The 13655-nt window shown below is 38.3% G+C and overlaps 1 protein-coding gene across 2 annotated transcripts in view; it reads right to left on the bottom strand.

The window, feature by feature from the left end:
* Window positions 1-13304, bottom strand: part of ZNF518A (zinc finger protein 518A) — an 80965-nt gene extending 67661 nt beyond the window's left edge. The window contains exons 1-3 of one of the 2 annotated variants that reach the window (XM_072971696.1): window positions 12952-13304; window positions 11421-11600; window positions 10588-10680 (exon numbers count right to left, since the gene is read on the bottom strand). The gene's annotated coding sequence lies outside the window, so the exon portion shown is untranslated. The remainder of the gene's footprint in view (window positions 1-10587; window positions 10681-11420; window positions 11601-12951) is intronic. The other variant, XM_072971698.1, reaches the window with a different exon arrangement.
* Between the last annotated feature and the right edge of the window lie 351 nt (window positions 13305-13655).

The following is a 13655-nucleotide window of genomic DNA, read 5'->3' as shown; positions in this document are numbered from 1 at the left end:
TTCTGACTCAGGGTCTCTCCTGAGGCTGAATACATATGTCAGCCAGGAATGTAGTTATCTGGAAGTTTACCTGGGCCTGGAAGATCTACTTCCAAGGGAGCTTACTCACATCTGCCCAGTTAGTGAAACTCAGTTCCCTGCCACATGACTGTCTCCATAGAGCTGCCTGAGTGTCTTCATGAGATGGCAGTTAGCTTCCCTGAGAAAGTAATCTGAGAGAACAAGCAAGAAGGTGCAATGTCTTTTATGACTTGGCCTTGGAAGTTCCACAATTTCTTATTGGTTGTACAGATTTAGCCCGATACAATGGGGGAGGAAACTATGCATGGCAGGAGAATGCCAGGAGGTGAAAATCATTGGGGATATCTTTGAGGCTGAGGATCACTTTTCAGTTTGAGGGAAATCTCAGCCATTATTTTGCCAAATATTGTTTCTGTCCCATTCTCTCTCTCCCATCTTCTGGGAAATTACAAATCTATTAGATGATATTTGACACCTTTTCACTTTATTCACTATGTCTTTTACACTCTACTATACACTTATACCCTCTTGTCTCTCTGTAGCTCATTCTTGATGTTTTCCTCTGACTTATCTTACAGTTTACTAATTTTTTCTTCTTTTAGATGACATGTATTTTTATTATTTTATTTTCCTTTATTAGTTTCCTTATTACACAGCTTTTAATTAGTCATTTGCCGCAGAAATTATATTATGTATTCTTAATTTATTAGAGTCTCTCTTAAATTAGTATTTTTACCTCTTCACAATGAAAGAACTTTACACATTTAAGTCCATTTGCTCTCCCAATTTGTCCTACTATTGTCATATATTTGGTTCCGTATGTATTTTAAATCCAAGGAATTACTATTATAATCTTACAAAGTCAATATTCACTGTAATATATCCATATATTTACTATTCTCAGCACTATATATTCCTTTCTGCATTTCTGTACTTCCTTCTGGGGCCATTTTTCTTCTCCGATCAGCTCCCTTTAGTATTTCTTTTAGTGAAAATCGACTGGCAGTTCATTCTCTCAGTTCTTTTTTTTTTTCTTTCTGTCTGAAAATGTTCTTAGTTTGCTCTGCTTTTGAAGAGTATTTTTGCTGATTATAGAATTTTAGCTTTATGAATAATGTCTTTTTACAGCTTAAAGAAGTTGATTTTTTGTCTTCTGTTGGTTCCACTGAAAAGTCATCTGTGGCTCATATTGCTGCTCCTTTGAAAGCAGTATCTCATTTTTCTCAGGTTGCTTTTATTATTTCTTTTGGAGTATGGGGGGAGGGTGGTCTTTGACTATGGTAATCCCAGGTATGACATTCTTTGTAATTATCCTACCTAGGATTCTTAGAGCTTCTTAAATCTGCAATTTGATACCTTATGCCAGTTTTGGAAAACATCTGAGCCAACATGTCCTTAAATATTGTTATTATTCTATTCTTTCCTCCTTTTCTGAGATTTACACATAAGTTAGAACAGTTCACCATATTCTATATATTCATATTCTTTTTTAAATTGAAGTATAGTCAGTTTACAGTGTATCAATTTCTGGTGTACAGCATAATAGTTCAGTAATACATATATACATATATTCATTTTCATAATCTTTTTCATCATAGGTTACTATATATTCATATTCTTGTTATGTATTTTTCATCCTTTTCTCTCTGTGTTTTAATCTTGATGCTTTCTACTCACGTCTTCTAGTTAATTTATCCTCTGTCTTGATGTGTTTAATTTCCTAGTAAGCCCATCAACTTAACTTCTTAATTTTAGTTATAATTTTTTTCAGTCCTACACCAGCATCTTCAAGTGCCAGCTGAAATTCTCCACATTTTCCTCGATTTTATTGATTATATTAATTATTGTTATATTTAATCCTCTGTCTGGTTAACTCCAATATAGGGATCACCAGTGGGGATAGTCCTACCACTGGTTTTAAATCTGGATTTGGGTAATTTGGACCTTTTTATAGCATGACTCATAATTTTTACTGTATGCCAGACTTTGTGTATTGAAAATGAAAAGGTTCTGAATGACACTATCTCTTTTCTGAGCCAGTTAGGTTTTCTTCTGGCAGATAGGCAAGGTACAGTAGGTTTTCTTAATCCAATCTAGGCTTGGTTTTAGGCTTTGTTAAAGATGATTTACTTTTTGCCCTTACTCCTAGAAAGAAAAGATACGGTTTTTCTGTGGTCTCTTCTAAAAGTCCACAGAATTTACATAGTTTCTCCACCTTTGCTGAAGTTTAACTCCATTTTCTGTATCTCAAGCACTCTGCAGCTGCTGAGTATCTGTCAAGCTCTTTAGCCTCCAAAATGCTTCTTTTTAGTAGACTTCTTGGAATTTCTTCCTCTGTACATAAAGCTTCACAACTGGCAGTTGTCTTCAGGGAAGATGGTATGCAGGTTTTTGAACTCACTTTCCTTTGATTCTCTCTGCTGTGGAATTTTGTCCCTCAAGTTCCAGTTGTTTGTCTTCTCAGCCCAGTGAAACTGATTCTTTCTGTTATGAATATGATCCTCTATGCTAAAAATTAACAAATCCCCTCAGGGAAAGAAGCGAAGAGCACATAAAAACTTACCAGAGATATTTACAAAGTACTAGGTAGAATTTCCAGAAAATGGAAACATATTAATTGAAAATTAAAACTCAAATATTGTATTAAACTGGAAGTGGAAAACAGATTTGAAGATGTCCCCTGAATGCAACACTGTCAGAGAGGTAAGAACAAGGAAAAGAACCAGGATACAAGGAAGAGAGAATTTCAGCAAAGGTCTAATCCAAGTTCCAGAAGAAAAGAATGGAGAAAACGCAGGATAGGCAATATATGAAGAAATAACCACTAACATGTCTGTAATCGATGAAAAGACACAGATCTTCAGATTTAGAACATTCAGCAAATACAAAGTAAGGTAAATAAAAAAACAACTATACCCAGAGACAGTATGGCCAAACTGAAGAAAACACACACATACACACAAAGAACAAAGAGGAGGAGGAGGATATATTCAACTGATTATTGATAAAGGAGCCAAGGCACTCCAATGGAGAAAGGCAATCTTTCAACAAATGGTTTTGGAACAACTGGACATCCATATAGAAAGGAAGGAAGGAAGCAGACAAAGAGGGAGGGAAAGAGGAAGGAAGGAAGGAAGGTAGGAAGGAAGAAAATCAGAAGGAAAGGAGAAAGAGAGAGGGAGGGAGGGACAGAGGGAGGAGAAGAATCTAGACATAGACCTTATACCTTTCACAACTTATAAGTGAAAATGGATCATAGATCTAAATGTAAAGTGCAAAACTATAATAATTCCAGAAGATAACACAGGAAAAAATGTAAGTAACATTGAGTTTGGCAATGACTTTTTAGATATAACATCAGAAGCATGACCCATAAATGAAAAAAATTGATAAGCTGGACCTCATTAAAATTTGAAACTTCTGCTCTGTGAAATACACTGTTAATACAATGAAAAGACAGGCCATGGTCTGGGAGAAAGCATTTACAAAACTACCTGTCTGATAAAAGACTTCTCCTCAAACAAAGACCCTTGATTTATGGCCCAAGGTGACTCACTACTGTTATCTTGATTCCGATTAGCAAGAAAGGCAGAAGAAGGAAAGGCACATCTCTTCCTTTTAGGGGCCTGGCTTGAGATATGCACACATTTCTTCTGCTCATGTTTCATTGGCCAGAACTAAGTCACAAGACCTAATTGCTAGAAGGCTGAATCTTTATTTTTGACAGCCCCGTGCTCCACTAAATTTGAGAGTTCTATTACTGTAGAAGGCAAGAATGGATACTTGAGATCATTACTGTTTATTTCTAAATTGAATCTAAGAATATTTAAAAAAAACCTCCCAATTAAATTGTGACAATGCTTTATTGGTTAGAATTTTTATCGTGTACTTACTGAAATAGAAATTTTTGATTTACTTATACATGAACATAATTATATATCACTTTTGGGCAAATATAAAAAGGGACAGGTAAGCAAAATAAATCATCTAAGGTTTGTAAAATTTTTTCACATTCAGATCTGACTGTTTTCAGTCACTTTAACTCAGAGGCATAATAAATATCTGAATTTTTTTATCCAGTGTCATCCTCTGTACCATAAAGTGATTGTGATGCAGCATTTCTTTAGGAAATGCTTTATATTACCTCCAGGATATTATTACACACAGCTGACACCCATTCTGCAGGTTTCAGTGCTGGCTATGACTAAAAGAAATTATTAAACTGGCACTGACAAACTGGACAGCTATGGGTCTAACTAAAAAGTAGGGTTCTATAAGTGTAGAAGAAGAGGGAAATGGATATCAAAGGACAATTAGGAGTCTCAGGAACATGGTCACCATTCCCATATCATACCTACAAGGTAAATGAAACCCAGAGAATGGACTAATTTGCCCAATGACACAAAATTACTAAGTCATGGAGCCAGCATCATGTTCAGGTGGATTCAGATTTACAAAACTCCAAAGCACAGATCCAGAATTTACGAGGCCTTTAGGAAACTGGCATATTCATATCCTGTTTGTGGGAGTATAAGTCACCACAACATTTTGGGAAGTGGTGATTTAGCGGTATCTGTCAAAATTTTAGATGAGCTTCTCTTTAAATCCAACAGTTCTTCCAGGAACTTAGTCTATAGAAATCAGCACAAATGTGCAAAGATACACATTTAGGATCTACACAAGTAATATTTACAGGCTTTAAATTAGAAACTAGTGTTGCAAATAAGGGCATGGGTAGGGTGGTCTGGGGATGGTGGCAGGTACACTGAAATTCCTGAGCCAGCAGTAGCAATACTGTCTTTGGTGCAAGCCACAGTGTCTATAACCAGCTGTCACAGCAGTGATGTCACACTAGACCAGTTCCGTGGTGAGATTTCGGGGGTTTGTCTTAGTGAGTAAGTCTCCAAAATGGGTTCTCTAGTAATCCCAAAGAGTCTGTCTTTGGGCTGCCAAGTATTTTTCAGTAAATTCCTTTTCTCCTTAAACTGTTACACTGGTTTCTTCTGGTTGTAACTAAGAACTGTAACTGATACACTGGCCTCATTTCTTTTCCTCTAAAGTACCAAGTTGTTACTGCCTTAGGATCTTTGGTCCTGGTGTTCCCTTTGCTATGATCTCACAGGGCTGTTTCCTTTGTATCACTCAGGATTTGGGTGTCACCTGTGGAAAATACAGCCCAGATACCTCAATCTCAAGAAGTTCTACACCCACACTTTTCACTCTCTTTCAAATCTCCATTTTTATTGTCTTCACAAAACTTTTCACTAGATAAAATTATTTAGCTCACACTTACTTGTTTTCTTGTTTATTTCTTCCCCTCCCACAAATAGAAACTCCAGAAATTACCTTGCCTGGAAAAGTGTCTGGCACTTAGTGTGGGCACAATAGTTTTTGCTGAATTAGCAAATGAATGGGAGAATTTTATATTTTTATTTTGTAACATCATGAAATTGGGAATATCCTTTGAGTATCCATAAATAGAAAATTGGCTAAAGAAACTGTGGCACAGCTATAAAAAGAATATTGTATACCTTTTAAAAAGATGAAGTACATTGTAAATATCTTAATATATAAAGAATTCCACAATAGATTGCTGAGTAAAAGAGCAAAATGTAAATGAAAGTAAGTTATAAGGTTATATGATTTCATATGTGTAACATGCCTAGAAAAAATATGGGAAGATATTAAGCAAATATGTTGAGTACTTAACTCAGCATAATGGGAACACTAAAGTGGAAAGAGAAATCTCCTACTTCCTGCATAACAGTTTCTCGGGTTTTTTTTTTTTCAACAATCATGTATGCATTAAGTTTTCTTTTAATTTCAAACAAACTAGTTTGAAAAAGATAAATTAATTGGAAAAATATCAAGGTATGATATCCTTTGTAATGAACAGAAGAGTAAATTACATAACTATTGAAAAGGCAGGAATATTACCGGGTATCAGAAACTCCTAGAATCAGAGATATAAAAATTCTTAGATCTCTTTCTATCAATCTCTTATCTTAGTTTCTCTTTGCATGTGAGCTTCACTCTATCTCACTGCTGTGCTTCTGCTGCCCAAATCTAGAACTGGTAATGGTAGCTAAGCACTAGAGGAGGCTACCCACTTCGGCCTCATCAAAGACTTCATCGAACCATCCACAGAGCCTGTGTACTTAGCTGTTTGTCATAGGTGGAGGAGGAAGTAGTAAGGCAGATAGTTTGTAAAGAACCATACAAGTGGCATTCGAATTGGTACTCTGAGTTCTCTTGCTTCAGCAGGATACACTTAGAATAATGTAAATGATTCAAGATTCTAATGGTGGACACTCATGGTGGAAACTTTTATACCGTCATCAGGGTAACTGACTGTCTTTTAGATCACCGATGTACTTAGGTCCATGCAGCCTGCAGCTAACAGCTCATCTTTAAGCCCTGCTGAGAAACCTTCTACAAACTGGGAACTGGTATGTAACTCCAAATAGGGACTGCCAACAGCTGTAGTACTATATCATTTCTCATAAACTTTGGTTAAATCTTAATCACATTTATTTAGATGGTTGTTATCTTTACATAACATTTTTGCCCAAATCAGTCAGTCCCACCAAAATCCATATGGGAGTATGTTAAAGCTGTTCCTTTTAGAGTGGACTACCTGCTGGTTTGTTTGTTTTATTTCAGTGTCTTAAGGATTACTGCTTTCCCATGTCCCATCCAATGTGGGTTACCAGACAGGTGAGAGGGTTCTGCTCCACACAGATACTTAGGACTTAGGTTCCTTATATCTAATGGCTCCACCTCCCCCAAGGGGCTCAGAGTCCCTCATATTCTCCACATCTGGACTTCAGAAAAAGAAAAGTAGGAAGAATAAGGAAGCCAACACCTACTCTTAATCATCGCAACCTAAAAATGACATACATCACTTCTTATATTCCACTGGTGATGTATGACCCCACATAGAAACAAGGGAAGCTGGGAAAAATAGTCTGGCTGTGTACCCAGGAGGAACAGGAGAAAATGGCTATTGATAGTTGCTATTCATTTCTTACCAGTTGATATTAAAGAGCTTATTGTATTTTTCAGATGCTTATTTCTAAAAGCCATCATTAGCACAAATAATACCATGATTGCACAACTGTTTTAGCAGGTTCACATTCTATATTAATTGAAGCTCCTTTGGTTGCAAATATCAGAAATCCAGTGTAAATAAAAAGGATTTATTTGCTCACATAAGCAAACCTCAGATAGCGGAGGGACAGAGCCAACCTTAGGGACAACTGGAATAATCGGATTTTCCCTCTTCATTGATGATCTCTGTTTTTCTCTTTGTGCACTGACTTGCTCCTTTAAAACTATATATCCACGTGTTAGGAGACATGTCCTAAGTTCCAAACATCTCTCTAATCAGCTCCAGTTCTACAAATGGTGGAAATAGACTACAATAAGCCCAAGAGTCATTCCCACCATTCAATGTGATCATCTTAACCCTGAGCTTGGGCTCACCAGGTGCTGTCTTGTGCCTACGTGAACTGAGGTAAGCAGAAATGATAACATGCTACTCTGGCAGTAATTAACTTATCAATTCATCACTATAAAGAAGGTCCCAGTCCTCTCTCTGCTGTTACCATGGTAAAGGCAATGATTCGATCAATACTCAAGAAAATTAAAAGTTCTGGCAGAATAGTGAAACCACAGAAGATTTACAATCTTTGTAGTGTTTGGCACCCTTTCAACAGCTATGAAGCAAAAATGGAACCTTTTATTAGAAGGTGAAAAGAAGTACTTGAAACATTCAGCACATTACTGTACTAGGATGCTTTAGAAAAGGTTTCACACATTCAAAATATATTCTTCACAACAGGGATTGATAGCAGTTCCCCAATATTTCCATTCCCCTCTGCTTTTGGAGCAGGAGTTGGCAAACTTTTTCTTAAAGGACTAGACAGTAAATATTTTAGGTTTGCTATATGGTTATATGCCCAATGGATCTGTCACAACTACTTTCAACTCTGCTATTATAGCACAGTGGCAGCCTCAGACAACACCAAAAGCACAAGCAACAAAAGAAAAAAATTGATAAACTATCATTACCAAAATTACAAAGTTTTGTGATTCAAAGGGCACCAAAAAGAAAATTTTAAAAAGCCAGTGGCAGAATGGAAGAAAGTATTTGTGAATTACATTTCTGATAAGGGGCTTATATCTACAATACAATACAATACAAACTATTAAAATTCAACAACAAAATATAAATAATCCAATTTAAAAATGGAGAAAGGATCTGTACAGAAATTTCTCCGAAGAAGATATACAAATGGCCAACAAACTCATGAAAAGATGCTGAACATCTTCAGTTATTAGGGAAATGCAAACCAAAGCCACAATGAGATACTGGCTTACTTTAAAAAAAAAATGCTACCTTTCTCAGCCTCTCTTGCAGAAGCTTGTGTACAACCTTTGAGAATTGTCTTTAAATGGAAGAGGTGTGCTTTTCTTTGAATTTGCTCATCCTTCCTGTTCACTGGAATGGCCAGAGCGCTAGTAGCCACCTTGGACAATGAAATGACTTTGGAAGATGAAGGCCACACATAGTTGACAACAAGAGAACAGGAGCCTGGAATTCTCACCCCATGAATCATCATACTTAACCCCAAACTGATTTCATCCAGATTTCTCGAAAGAAAAAAATAAATCTATGTCATGTTTAAGTACCTTTTAATTTAGAGCCTTCTGTTACTCTATGCTCACAACTGAATCTAGCTCCAAATACTAACACCTCCTAGGAATTAAAAAAAAAGTTAGCTAGGCTTCCTGGAGAGATTCAAGTGGATGCCATGGACATCCAGCATCCAATTCTATGAACACAAACATCCAATTCTCTCTCACGTGTTCACATTTCATTCTTATACTTGATCTTAGTCAAAAGGCCAAGAAATGACCACATTTCATTCTTAATGTACTGGCATTTGGATCTAGTCTCACAACTACTTGGGTTCACATGTGTAAGAAAAATATAGGAAGATATATTCTCTGATTAACCAATCCTGTGTAACTATTTTTATGTCAAATTTCATAAATATAAGTGGTACCATACAGAATAGTCCCAGTGTTTGCTAAACCCCTGTTTAGTCCAAGTCCTGATCACCGTGTACACACACAGCCTATAGTGGATTTCTCTATGGGTCAGGTAGTGTCAGCATTAGCTTGTGACTTCCTCTGCTCTGCAGAACAGAAGACAACAGTCCTCTGGGTGGGTCTAGCTTTACCTTGACAAGATTAAAAGAGCCCTAAGAGTGGCACGAAGGATCTCCTTATTTAATGTAATGTTTACTTTTGTTCATAAAAAGATACAGATAACACTATAGCATATCTTCTCCTTAAGGGTGTGAGGCATTGAACAGACCCACTATTCTTATGATCCCTGTGTTCCAAGTCACACTCTGTTATGAGTTAAATGTTTGTGTCCCCCTAAAATTTATATGTTGAAGCCCCAACCTTCAGTGTAGTTGTATTTGGAGATGAGGCCCCTGAGGAAGTCATTAAGGTTCAATAAGGTCAGAAGAGTGGAGCCCTGATTTGATAAGATTAGTGTCCTTACAAGAAGAGACACCAAAGACATACTTCTCTCTCTCTCTCTACACACACACTCACACCGCACACTGAGAAAAGCCCATGTGAGGACACAGTAAGAAGACGACTGACTATCTGCAAGGCAGGAAGAGAGTTCTTACCAGAAACAGAATTAGCCAGAACCTTGATCTTGAACCTCTGGCCTCCAGAACTGTGAGAAAATTAATTTTTGTGGTTGCAATCACCCAGTGTTATTCTATTATGGCAGCCCAAGCAGATTAATACACACTCCAAAAGGATAGTGTGGAAAAGATTCTGCTTCAGTATCATTTCCCATTGTCCTCTGATAAAATCCACTTAAACACTGGCATGGTCATAAGCCGGCTTCACATACTCTGGACCTGCTTGGTATTTAAAACTGACTCTTACTCCCACGGGTGATTTTTCTGGGGTTCTGGGAGGCTCCCCAGCAGGGAGCCTCTGACTACAACTCCTGTGACATGTAGAATGACCAATCACCCTGAATTGCCTGCAACTAGGGGTTCCTGGGACTCAAGATTTTTGGTACTAAAGCAGGGAACATTCCAGGCAAACTTGGACAAGTTAGTCACCCTAGATGGGCAATACAGTCTATTCCCCAAGTTACTGCTCCACCTACAGTTCTGGATTTTCTAATAATCCACACCACACAGATTCTCTCTGTTGCAGACCCATCTCTCTTCCAGGCAACCCTCCAGGGAACAAGTCAAAAAGGCTCCAGGCCAGCCCTCTTTCTCTCATGTGGTCCACACACATCTGGCGCATGAGAAACACTCAAACATTATTTGTCCTAATGGCAGTGACAGCTGACCCCAATATACCAACTCTCCTTTACTACTCTGCCAAAACTTCTCACTGACCCATTTCTCCTACCCCTAGAATTTGCAAGATGTTAAGTCAGACACCACCATACCTCTCAAAATCCAGGGGACATATATCAAACTCTCTGAGTAGTGCCATTGAAGCCTCACTCACCAGACTCGAAGGGACGTGGGAAAGCATAACAGTGGCTCTCTCCAAAACTCCTCATGAAATCATCTCTTTCAAAATCTTCTTTTAAGCCTGAAACTGGTGAAAAGTTCCAATAATTGAAAAACCAGTTCTTGGGTTGTGGTTACCAAATACAGGGAGCAAAACTGATCAAAAGTCCCAGATTCTGCCATATTTGCACCAAAAGCCAAGTTTCCCATGGGCTTTTCCAGCCGATGACAGAGGGCAGCATAGACAAGAAGGTAGGCTCTTTCCTAGGACTCCTCTGATAGCAATTTTAGCTTAAGGATTCCCAACAGCCTTGGTAAATCTTGCTGAGACTGTGTAGAAATCTAAGACACTTCCACCAACATTCCCTCCCTCTCTCTTTCACTCAGTTTCAGATTTGCATTACAGCCTGATGGCTCTCCCAGCCACCCCTGCCTCCCTCCCCATTTTCTCACAAGTGTTTCCTCCAATAAAATTCTTGCACATTTAATTTCATCTTAACAACCACCTCCCAGACTAATATAGACATTTCCTTCAAAAACATGCATCTTGTCAGCACCTCACTTGGATGTTTCATAGTTGTTGCACTGTAACGCTGCAGGTAAAACTTGCAGTTATAACCAGTTAGGCTATTAATCATGGGATGGATGAATGATATGATAAAAGGGAGCACCAGAGAAAACTATGGGATTTTAGTTTACATTTCTTGTTGCTCAAAGTTTTGTTAAAACATGTATCTAATTTGTACGAGTATAAAGGTGAATTTTTGGCCAGAGTTATCATTGTGGGTGCTGAGTATATGCGTGGGGACACTGTATATGTGAATCTACCTTTGGGTAGGCAACTGGGCTTGTGCCAGGACTTGGATGATACAGTTGCTACATGCCACCTTGGAATTCCAAAATAAGCTCAACGCCAATATCAGCATCTTCCTTTATTCCTCTACTTTTCTTATTTTCCTCTTCTAACTTTCCACCATATTTCTTGTTGTGCCACTGCTTGAGAGGTCACTAAAAAGCAATAGGAAGAAGTGGAATATATAGAGAGAATAGAGAATAAAGTCTTTACTTTGACAGTCTGAAAAAGATAAATTGCTTAAAGCTATACTCCAAGGCAGAATAAAAATAAGATTCTATACTTGTTCTCCAGAATTCCAAGTACACCAAATACCCCTTCCTCTTTCTTCTTTAGGAAAAAACCTTTTAATTGTAGTATATTTTTATACAAAAGTTCATGAAAAACATCAACTTTTAGTCATTTGCTTCATTTATCCTGTGAGGATTGTTGACCCAAACTGTTATTTTTTTTGCAATTAAATTTTTTTTGTTGTAGTGTAGCTGATTTATGTTTCAGGTGTACAGCAAAGTGATTCAGTTATACATATACAGATACATATACTATATATATATATATATATATATATATATATGTATTTTCAGGTTCTTTTCCATTATAGGTTATTACAAGATGTTGAATATAGTTCCCTGTGCTATACAATAAATCTTTGTTGTTTATCTATTTTATATATAGTACCAAACTGTATTTTGGTTATACCCTGACAGAGAACTCAATATTCTTCCAAGCAAACAAGATTCCCCCATGTGACTTGCACTAAGGGCTGTCATTTGTCAAAATGTGACAATATATCTTTGTTTCGTTATAATCGCAGGCAATTAAAAATGTATTATCATGCTCAACTTGTTTGTCTATATTAAAAAGATATTAGAGCAGATATGGAAAATAGAAAGTAGAAGAATGTAAAAGAAATGAAAGGATTCAATGGCCACTCTTAAAATATCATTGTTAAATTCAATATGTTACTGCTTTTTTTCCTATGCATAATTTGTTTTTACAAAAATATGACCTTAGTGGCTTTTCACAGTTTGTTATAGAATAACAAAGCACACTGGTTAATGCAGACATAAGATCAAAGGACTGATTCTCAGTCATATTCTAAAAAAGTGGAAACCAGAAGAAACATAACTGATTTGGTGGAAAGACCGAGAAACAGCTGTCAGCCCTTTGTTAAGGTCAGAGACTATTTGATAATGGTGATCTCCAGTTGTCTTAACAGTCCTGAACTTACAGGGGCCTGAGAGGAGTTAAAATGCTTCCCAGAGCCAGTTCCGGTTTCCTCAGTTAACCTGCGCTGCTAGAGCTGCGAGAAAAAGCCCTGCATGTGCAGAGTCAAGGGGTAGAAGACCAAGAGAAATTTCAGGTTATCGGGTTAGCGACAGTGACCCAGGCATATGGTTCGGCCTTGTGTCCACCGTAAAGAGAACAATGGCTGTGGCGTAGCCCCACTTCTCGGGCAGCAGGCTGCTGAGCTGAAGGTGAACAGCCCTCGCACAAGTGGCTTACCAGGACGCCGTGCAGTTTAATTTTTCTAAATGGAAGCACCACGACGGAGGTTTACAGCAGATTCTGCAGCCAAGCTGGCAGGATTTAGACCAGCTCCACCAAAACTAGCTCCATGTATGATCTTAAAGAAGCGACTCGCCCTCTCTGAGCCTTAGTTTCCCTATATATAAAATGGAAATGACAACACTTCTTTCTCCTGGGACTGTTGTTGAAGAAAGATTAAGTGGTGTGGCAATGCTGGTGTTAAGCACAATGCCTGACGTAAATAAAAAGTGTTACAAAGAGTTGGTTGTCGTAAAGTCCAAACCTTTCCCGCCAGCGACAGCTTCCCTACCGCACCCGCTTCAGGAAGCCTCTTCGCTTCAGGCCCGCTAAGCGGAACGCGATTCCTCCGCGCTCGCGTCACTTCCGGGAGACTCTGCGCGCGGCTGCTCGAAGTACCCGGATGCAATTGCAGTTCCTGCCGTCAGTGAGGGACCGCGGTGGAGAGCGAGTCAAGGGTTTCCTGGAGAGCGCTTAGAGTCTGGGGCTTCAGGGAGGGCTGTCAGTGGACAAACGATGAGCCTGCTGGGCGGCAAGGTGTCCCGAATGGTGCTAGGAACTGCGCCTCAGCGCTTCCTGTTAACTTATGGCCAAGTTTGCCTAGAGGAACCGGTCCTCTTGGCAGGGTGGGGCTCCGCTTCCTACCCAGAACTTCTTTGTGT

This window comes from Vicugna pacos, chromosome 11 (genome assembly GCF_048564905.1).
Source record: "Vicugna pacos chromosome 11, VicPac4, whole genome shotgun sequence".
NCBI lineage: Eukaryota > Metazoa > Chordata > Mammalia > Artiodactyla > Camelidae > Vicugna > Vicugna pacos.
This window is presented reverse-complemented; position numbering and strand designations above follow the sequence as displayed.